Source organism: Phocoena sinus, chromosome 1, assembly GCF_008692025.1.
Source record: "Phocoena sinus isolate mPhoSin1 chromosome 1, mPhoSin1.pri, whole genome shotgun sequence".
NCBI classification, from domain to species: Eukaryota; Metazoa; Chordata; class Mammalia; order Artiodactyla; family Phocoenidae; genus Phocoena; species Phocoena sinus.
The window spans coordinates 47,542,437-47,552,863 of NC_045763.1; the positions used below are offsets into that span (position 1 = coordinate 47,542,437).

The 10,427-nt window shown below is 41.3% G+C and overlaps 1 long non-coding RNA gene across 1 annotated transcript; it reads right to left on the reverse strand.

Annotated features, from left to right (window-relative positions):
* Window positions 1–238: 238 nt before the first annotated feature.
* LOC116749775 lies at window positions 239–6,362 on the reverse strand. Its single transcript, XR_004348694.1, has 2 exons — window positions 6,237–6,362; window positions 239–329 (listed from the first exon to the last, which is right to left on the reverse strand). It is a non-coding gene; the product is annotated as an uncharacterized LOC116749775 (long non-coding RNA).
* Window positions 6,363–10,427: the final 4,065 nt, after the last annotated feature.

The following is a 10,427-nucleotide window of genomic DNA, read 5'->3' on the forward strand; positions in this document are numbered from 1 at the left end:
TTTTATATCCCCTTTTTTCATGTCATTATACCATAAACGTATTTTTCTGGTTATAGTTCTAGTTTTAAGAGCCAGTATTATTTGTTTTTAATACATATAGTTTAATCTCCTTAACCATTGACTATTATTAAACATCACATACAAGATCAACAATTTAAAAAAACCCTAATTTAGAAAGTAAGCAACAGACTAGGAAAAAACACATAGCAAATATAAAAGATTATGAAAGATTCCTTACCCACCTTGTCGTTAGCCATCTGATCAGCATCCCTTGTGAGAATTCCCAAATACTGTGTCATTCTGAGAACCAGATATAGGAAGGCAAACGTCTGATAGTAAGAATAGACAACAGAAAAGAATAGTTAAAAATTGTTTGAAAACTGTAAGTACAATAAATACTGTGAATAATTCAAAGTCCCATAATTAAAAGGTGAGCAGTCTCCAATTCACCAAAATAAATAAAAATCTAGTAATATGGTATTTACTTGATATGTATATGCCTAATATAGTATTGCTAAAACTAGATATCTAATACAACAAGAAGACAATTTCAAAACTGCATGATCTTAGCCTGGATTTCCCCCAAAGCAGATACTGAGACAAAGGCTAGTGTGTAGAAACTTCATCTGGGAAGTGATTCCTGGAAATAGGAGTTGGGAGCAGGGCAAATAAAACACACGAAAAGAGAAAAAGAAAGAAGACTAATATGAAGATGAATCATTACTGATCTGGTCAGCACTATAGGAGAGTGATGCTTGATCCTGCCAGGACTCCTAAGGAGTCTTCTAGAATACATCTCAGAACTATTCTCCCAGGAGGTGAGTAGAGGAAGAATTTATCCACCAGCTATTGACCCCATTGGGCAAGCATAACCCCATGGGAACTAACTCATTCACACTCAGACCTTTCCTGGCTTTGTCAGTTAACACAATACTTCTCCCTATAGATTGAAATTGCTGTCTCAGAAGCAGCTGAAGTAAGAAGAGGTGCTGAGAGGGTTTGAAGTACCTCACAAGAGGCACCTAATACAGTCCATCCTCGGCATCACCCAGATTTGCTCATGCAAAGCTAAGTTCATCTCCTTCAAGGAGGTGGCTAGCTGCTATTCTGCAAGTGAAACAAGCTACATCCTCACAGTCACAGCTGTCCCAGGCCTTAATTAGTATCCATTACCTCCCTCCTCCAACACCTTCTACAGATTGCCCTCACTCCCAGCCCATACTTGAGCCAGTCTAGGCTGCTTTCCTCGTGACCTGCCCCAGGATGGCATCCCTAAGCGTGTCTAAGTTGCTCCTTGGCATGGTTGCTTCAGTTGTCAGCTCACCGTTCTCACCACGCATGGAAGATGAGTCCCTTGAGCTTCTGACATATTCAGCCCTCCCTCCATTGTGTGACAGCAACCCTAGCTCCTCTTGGGAGTCAGGGTCCATTACCTGAACCAGTTCAGCAACTCCTTCTTTGCTTGTTGGTTCAATGATAGAGGAACCCAAAATGGCCAGGTGAAAATACAGTTTGAAGTTCAGTGCAAATCTCACTGTGTCTCCTAGTATAAGTTCCCTTCTTGGGTACTAGGCCTTTGATCCTGCAGATCCTACTGATGAAGGCCCAAAACTCTCATTCTGAAGTTCTACTTTCCAGGATCTCTTCTATAATCGACCCTCTTAGCCTGGGTTCCCTCAAAGGCAGAACCCAAGACAAAGTGCAGGCAGGTTATTTAGGAAGTGATTCCAGGAAGAAGGGATGAGGGACAGGAGGAAAACACAGGCAAAAAAGAGGAAGGAGAGAAAGCCAATACAAGGTTGCATCATTGATTTGGCCACATCTGTGGTAGATAGGTGTTTAAGAAATGTATCTTGAAACTGTCCACCCAGCTGTCAAAGACAAAAGCATTTCATTATGTAGTCAATTTTTTTCTTTGGTATAAAGCTAAGTCACTAATCATTGCCAAAATTCCCTTTCTTTAAAACCCTACCTTCCCAACATGCAGTGCAGGCTAATTTTATTTTATTGTCCAGGTCAGAGAGATTTTCCTGTATCAGATGCCATTTTCTATTTTCCTTGCTCTGAACTTCTAAGTTATTCTGCCTTGAAGCTCCAGTATTAGATTTCTCTCAAGTTGCAGGACTTCAACATTCCTCCTCTCTGTTTAATGTAACTTTCAGTGGTTCACATGATGTCCCTGATTCTAAAGGGGCTTTGCTCACCGCTCCCTCAGTCCCCCCTGACCCACCCTCCATGCATTATGGATGGATGTCATGCTTCACCATCCCCTTCCACACATTAGTCAACCAGAACATACTGTGATGATAAAAATTTTTGCCAAAAATTCCTGGCTATGATCACATTGAGCTATGAAGGAACACATTTTATTTTTAGACAGATTCAAAAAAGCAGTAACTCCAACAAGTGAGTTCTAACTTCTTCCCAGATAAGAAGCATTTCTGGCTGAAGGGAGTCCTGGAGGGAGTCAGAAGGTGTGGGTTTGAGAATGGTCTTGACACTAACCCAATGAGGGACCTTTAGGAAACTGCAGCACTAAAGGGGTAATATCATTTTCCCATCTGTAAAATGGGCATGATAGTCATAGCTGTGTCTCTTGAGTTGCTGTGAGGATCAAATGCAAAAACAACTAACATTTTCATATCTTGTTATTATTTCATGTTAATGTGATTGCTATTACATTACCATTAGCTTAGTGTAAACTGGTAAAAATACTTACCTATTGGTCTTTCTCAACACACATTTATTGAGAACTACTATTTGCCAGGTCTGGATGTAAATTTCAGTGCCTATAAATAAAGGCATTTGACAAAACCTAATCAAACTCCACCCCTCCTGTATTAGTCAGCTTGGGCTGCCATAACAAAATACCATAGACTGGGTGGCTTAAACAACAGAGATTAATTTTCTCAAAGTACTAGAGTCTGGAAGTCCCAGATCGAGGTGTGGGAAGATTCAGTTTCTGGTGACAATCTCTTCCTTGCTTGCAGATGGCTGCCTTCTTGCTTTGTTCCCACATAACCTTTCCTCTGTGTATGGAGACAGAGAGAGAGAGGGTGGGAAGGAGAGGGGGAGGAGAGAGAGAGAGAGAGAGAGAGAGAGAGAGAGAGAGAGAGAGAGAGAGATGGTGTCTCTTCCTCTTCTTATGAGGACATGAGTCCTATTAGATCAGAGCCCCACTCTATGACCTCATTTAACCTTTTACTTGCCCAAAGGCTCCATCTCCAAATACATTCACACTGGGAGTTAGGCCATCAACATATGAGTTTTAGGGGTCAAAATTCAGTTCATAACATCTCCTGAGGTTTCAGTATTGTATAAACAAGTTAGAAAAAAGACACCCCCCATTTTTTCTTCAGATTCATGTATTGAAAAGAACCCTCCAATCTGTTCTTTAAAGAGAGAACCACATCACAGTCCAAATCTACGTCCACTCCAAACCCCTTAGCCAGGGAAGACATTTGGCCGTTGATTCTCTTGGGTTTCCCATGCCAGGCCCACTGCATTCTTCACTTCTGAGGTCGAATTGCAGAGCTGCATTATACATGTCTCAGTCCTAGTTCTTTCTGTAGCTTTATTTGTCTAAGTTTCTGAATCTGCCTATCATGTTCCTAGCTCTTCATTTTCCTCACCTGTCTCCCCACTGCCACCTCCCCTCCACTCTTCTCTCCTCTCTTCTATCTCTTTCCAGGGTGCCAGTATACTACAAAAAAAATTGAAAAATACAACAAAAATAGTGTGTTTATTTGAACTTTCTATATTAACAATTGGACCCAATGCTTTACATATGGAAGTACTTCACCTGAAAAAGTGTCTGGAGGTTGAAGAAAAATATATTGCTCATGATGTTAGAAAAAGTAACTAATATACCATGTAAAAATAAGCTTATTCTAAGTCCTCTGGCTTTTGGGTATCCTGTATGTGTCTCTGCCTTCACCTTCCCTTCCCCTTCTTCCCTTTCCTGCTCTTCTCTGTCTCTGTATATCTTCCCTAAGTCCATCTCTCTCTCTGCTCCCTCTAATCTCTCACTGGCTCTCTCATCATCTCTATCTTCTCATTTCTTCATCACGATGTCTGTCCTCCCCTCCCCATACCTCTCCCTCTTTCTCTCTCTTTCTCCATCTTTCTCGCCCCTTCCCTCCACAGACACCCTCCATTAGCAGCTCTATCTGACTTTATCATTTCAGCACAGCCTTTTTGGCACCAGAATCTTTCCAATTTCCTGCTGGAATAATAACGAAGCTTAAAGAATATGTCAAAAGTTTCCTGTGAACAGAGTAGGTGCTAAATGAGCTCTCTCACTGATAGGGTTCAAGAAATTGGTTTTTTCACCATGATTCTCAATAGAGTGGTATGTGTCTAAGCTGTCCACAGGGCCCAGTTCCCAACCAGATGAGAGACACATTTATTGAAGGCAGACTGGGTCCTGGAAAAGGCTCTTAACCAAAAGTCAAGAGCTTGATATGAAAAGCACAGCTCTGGCATCCACGGACTGTCTGATCTTTGAAAAGTCCCTCAACTCTAAAACAAGGGAGCTGGAGTGATAGTTTTTAGGAGCCTTCTGGCTTTAACTTTATGACTTTATGACTCATAAAGTACTATACTTCAAATATATGTACTCTGTGTGTGTGAAAAATATAGATATCATTGCATATGTATATAAAACACACATGCAAATATGTGTGTGTGTATGTATTGATATATGAAACACACACATGCATATACACACATATTCTTTGGAGGAAACACTCTGGAAAGTCATTCTGGAACTTCTTCCCTACAAGCTACAATGGGTCCTAGGTGGGAGGAAAGCTTCATTCCCCTAAAACACTAAGAGTAAAGAAAAAATCTGGAAAACAGATCACAATGAAAGCAAGATTAGGATATAGAATTCTTGGAGGTGGTATGTTTTGGTTTTGTGTTACAAAAAATATAGGTATTGTATTATAAGACTAAATAGATCACATATTTGAATTCTGATTCATAAATGCTTTAAAGTTGGTGTTTATTAAAATGCTAATTTTCCATTGGTTTTAAAAAGTAAATTAAAATTAACAAATTACGTTAATGGATAGTGATTGCAGAGAGAAATATGTTCTATAAACTATTTTTCTCTTTGATGAAAATACACCTATGTATGATCAGCCACATTGGGTGTATGAAAGCTGAGTTCATAGGGCCCCAAGGAAGTAATGACATCATTAATTAACTAATTAATACATAGCTACTATATACATAAGTTTTTAGGAAATTAGATATGGCTCTTGCCCTTCTAGAGATGTACAATAAACACAGTATTGTGATGCACTATGAAGGAAAAGAAATGAGATAATACAGCAGCACATATAGGTGATTGGTGGGGTGGGGAAGATATGGGTTAGAAAGTGTGACAATCCGGTTGGGGTGAGATGTGCTCCTAGACACCTTCCTTACTTTGCCATCCCAAGGGCGACAGGAGGCCTTGCTTTGTTTAGGCCCTGCTGGCCAGTCAGTGCAGGTAACTGATATTAAGCTACCCTATTAATCATACCTGAGCCACCTGCGCCTTTACAGAGGGGGCGAGATTCATTTACATTCTCCCAACGACCTCAGGAGGTACTAAGTATTACCGTCCTCATTTTACATGGTGGCCGGGGGTGGGGTGGGAGGGTACAACATTACACACTGATTCTAATGTGCAAAGAAATATGGCTCATTTTCTCCTTAACTCTCATGAGTTTAACTATGAATGAGTTTCCATCTCCTGGATGGTTGAGGGGTCGGGGGCCCTATATTCTAATCCAGTCTGCTGCACGTACATCCTGATGCAATAAGTCAGCAGTCCTTTGTGGTTAGTTTAGCTTTCTTTGGGTGAAACTGGCTCAGTCACTCATATTTGGCCCTCTTCTGCTTCTGTCTAGGGTGTACCTGGGGAGAGGACCGAAGACAGCAGAGTGGCGATGAGGCCTGTATCCCTGGGGACCCTCAGACCATCGCCAGCCTCTTCTGTGGAGGGGCCATTGGGAGCTGCTCACTGGACTGGCCACCGCTATTGCTTCTGGAAACTGCCATGCGCCTGGGCATTGCCCTGTCCTCTGCCACCAGAGGAGGCACCTAGGCAGCTCAGGGTCTCTATTTCTCTCTCCCAGCCCCACCCTACCTCCTCCCCATCCCCCTGGCCAACTTCTGAAGGTCCTGGGGCGCTTGCTAATAACTCACCCTTGTCTCTGACACCTCAGGTTCTGCCAGCGCCTCACCTCCAGTCCACGGCACCGTCTCCATCCTGCCCATGGCTTTCCTCACTCGCTGCAGCAGATCCTACAGAAAGCTCGCTGACTCTCAGCTCAATCACGTTCCAAGCCCAGGGTCAGCTGGGAAATTTGGGTCACCAGATCATAACACACAGGAAAGACAGTTGGTTTGGAAAAGCCTAATTTTGGTTATCTCTCTCTCTATTTTGTACCGACGAGTTTGCCTTTGCATCTCCTTTCATAGTCCTAAATATAAGGCCAAGAGCAGTGCCTCTTTCTGCTATACCACTCACGTAACACCTACGGCTCTCCCTACACTGGACTGAGACGCTGAGAGAGGTAGGGCACAATCTGCCTGCCTCTCCTATTTCTCTCTTTCCTAGAATCTTTCCAGGTGGAAGGCATAGACCTCAGGGCTCCCATTACCTGCACATGTGTTCTTCTACATCAAGGCAGCCAGCCTCAGGGCCTGGTTGCCACAGGTGGAAGTAGTAGCCTTCCTACAACTACAGAAGAAACTATGACTTAAGAGGCTCAGGATTTGTTCTTCATAGGACAAAGGAACTTTAAAAATTTTCTCTGTAGTCACCAACCCAACATGTTCTTCCTTACTATAGATCCCCTTTTTCATTCAGGGTCAGAGTGTGCCCCAGATCCAGTGGTTGCTAGGGCTGGTCATGTGACTGAGTCCTCCCCAATGAGCTACAAGTGGAAGGCGCTGGAAAGAGAACAGGCTTGACTGGTGTTTGTTTTTGGTTTCTGTCCTTTTTTTTCCCCCTTCTTCCTGCCAGGAATGCAGGCATGAGGCCTAGCAGTGCAGTAGCCAGCCTGCAAACACTAAAGATGGTGACAGAGAAAGGTAGCAGGAGCCTGGATCCATATCAGGCATGGTTCCGCTAGAGAAGCAGAACTAGTTTGGGGGGGTGGAGGTGGGGACCATGACAGAGGGAGAGTTGCATTGCAAAGGACTGATGTATGTAATCAATCATGAGGGCTGTCTAGTCTAGGCAAGTCTGAAACCTGTAAGGCAGCTTATCAGGAAGGGCAGGCTGGAACTCTGGGGCACAGGAGGATGCTGAGACCCACAGGTGAAATTCGTTTTTCTTCAGGGGAGCCTCAGTTCTGCTCTGAAGGTCTTTCAATGGATTGAATCAGGGCTACCCAGATTATCTAGGATAATCTTCCTTACCTAAAGAAAACTGATTATAGGCTTTAATCGCATCTATAAAATACCTTCCCAGCACTAGATTAGTGTTTGCATGGATAACTGGTGACTATAGTCTATAGTAGTCTAGCCAAGTTGACACATAGAACCAACCATCACAGGGTCCCAAACAGCATTGTGTTGCCACCACACTAGCTCTGGACTACCTGCCTCTGGATTTGTTGTTAGGTGAAAAAAATAAAAACAAAACCACAAAACATGAAACAAAACCCTGTGGATGAAGTCTTGGTAGCCAGGTTTCTGTGACACACAACCAAATGCAAATCCTAACTGCTGTATTCTTCCTCCACAAAACTCACCTTTACGCTTTTAGCTTGCTATGGACTCAAACAAATATCTAATGTTTAAGTCATAACTGAGCAATAGCTCTGTTGTTTTATGAAGATACGAGGCTTCTCCCCAAAGTTCTGAAATTCATTGTTTCAAAGAGTGAGAAGGCCTGCAGGCAACAAGATTTATATGATATGAAAGTACAGCTAAAAATAAGTAGCCCTGACAAAAAAGTAGCCCTGTTATAATACATATGTGGAAAATAAGTAATTTGATCAAGGTTGGAACTCAGAACTACCTGGGGCTAAAACCTATCCCCTTTCTATTCTGCCATGATCAGAGCGAAACTCTGTGTTTGGCTGTCTATGGAAAGAGAATCACTGACAAAGCTGCAAGGTGAATTTCTTTAGAACTCCATACTCATAAGAATGATCATCATAAAATTACTGCCAGTAATATTTAGCTCAATCAGATTTATTCTATATTAATTTGCTCTCACCATCACTATTAAAATTGAAATTTCAGCCTTCATATCTTATTCAGAATGACAGATGTAGGCTAATCTATGGTTGTATGGGAAAAAAAGAAAGAAAGAAAATTAAGCTGTCAAAAACCACAGATATGCACTTGGAGGAAGCAGGATGGGGCAGGGGTGAGAAGGTCAGCCAGCATTTTGGTGTCTGTACTTGTTTTTGACCAGTGAGCATATCAAGATGGGACTATTAATTTGTACGTGTCAACTTGATTTTGAAAATATTGGTGCTGATCTGCGAAGACAGCACATACCTTCCTTCCCTTCCCTTCCCTCCAAAGACCCCTGATAGTAAAGAATCCTTATATTTTCATAGAGTTTTAAGGGATCTCCTCTCTCTTTGCTGATTCAGTTCCACAAACAACTTTCAGAGGTAGGCAGGGTAGAGATTTTGAGTACCATTTTCTACATGAGGAAACAGCTTCAGAGACAAAATGACTCACTAGAGTTCACATGGCAAGCAAACCACAACACCCTCCATGATCCCTGGGAAAGAAAGAGAGGAAAAAACAGCCTCTTAAAGTATTTAGAAAAATCTTTTGAAAATTGAATAGAACTTGAGCCAGAACGTCTTGCTGTGACAAGAGACCAGGGAATGTGGAAGAGCATGGTCCTCTGCTCCCCTTTTAACTGGAGGACTAAGGTTTGCAACATCTGCCGAGACCAATGCATTTCCCACTACCTCAAATGTTAATTTCTTAAGAGGTCATTGAGAGACAGTTTCAGGGAGGCTAGGCATGTCTGCCTGGTTCTTAACTTTTAAATGCCATTAAATTCATGTCTGAATTGTTGTAAGGCCATGTGTATTTTCAGACCCTATTACTTCTTGGGCCATGTTAGGGGGTGTGGCAACTTAGTCACTAATGAGGTCCCCTGTGGTTGACCATGAATAGTGGGAAGAAGAAGAAAAATTCACCCTTTTCCATAGGCTAAAATTAAACTAGACCTAACCTGAAGATATGCAAAAGCATATCTTATTTTTATTTCCCTCTGATCATGTCCTAGACAGTAGATAATAATTATCAGCATTTGCGTGGCACTTTATGACTTATAGAGCCACAATTTCAGTCAATACACTTCTCACGTAACAGGAAGCCTGACCTTGTGAGTGGGATCAGGGAAGAGTTCTCTGAAGCCATAACTTTTGAGATTGACTCTAAAGCAAAAATCCATTTCCTTTCTATTCTACCAAGATAGCAAAAGTCTCCACTTGGCTGCCTATGGGAGAAGAATCAACAGCACTTTGAAGTGGATTTGTTTGGAACCCATATTCATAAGAATAATTACTATAAAAACTGCCAGTAATAATTACCTAAATTAGATTTACTCACTATTAATTTGCTCTCCCATCTCTATTGAAATTGAAATCTCAGCCCACATATCTTCTTCATAATGGCAAATGTAGGCTAATCTATGGCTATTTGAAAAACAAACTAAAGTAAAAGCTGAAATAAATAAACAAAAATACCAAAAAAGTGTGTTTTGGGGGAGGAAGACTGGGGTGATAGGGTGTTCAGGATGACAAAGGGAGATACCATAGAGAGGTTAGCCCAATTTTGAGGCTATAGTAGGTATAGTAGGTGCTTTTAGAACATATGTATATATGAATATATGTATGTATAAATAAACAAGTATGAATACATGTGTGTATAAATAAATATATGTATGTATATATATGAGTATATGTATGTATGTATTGATAGACACATCAATTCATTTTGGATTCAATTGAATACATATATTCAATTGTATTCATATAATGTGAATTCAATATCTATATATTGATTTGAATTGATTTATGGCACGCTCATCAATTTCATTCTATCTACTTTTCTCATACCCCTTTTTTCCTAACACCTACTACAGTGCTTGGGGCCATTGTACTTCATAAATATTTGTTATAGAAATTAAAATACTTCTCCCTCATTTTCTGCTTCACATGGTCTACCTCTATAGCCTCCTCCATAATGAACACCGATGTCAGCACATAGTAAGTAGCTTGATAAGAACTTGATCAGCTGAACTGGATTAACCCCTTCAAACTTTGTTTTCTGAGTACAAAGGGTCTCACTGTCAACACCACTTAGATAACCCAGGAGCTCACCTTCCCATTGCTGAGAAGGGGAAGGTAACACGAAGCAGAAAATTCCCCACTCTGACAAGTCTGTGG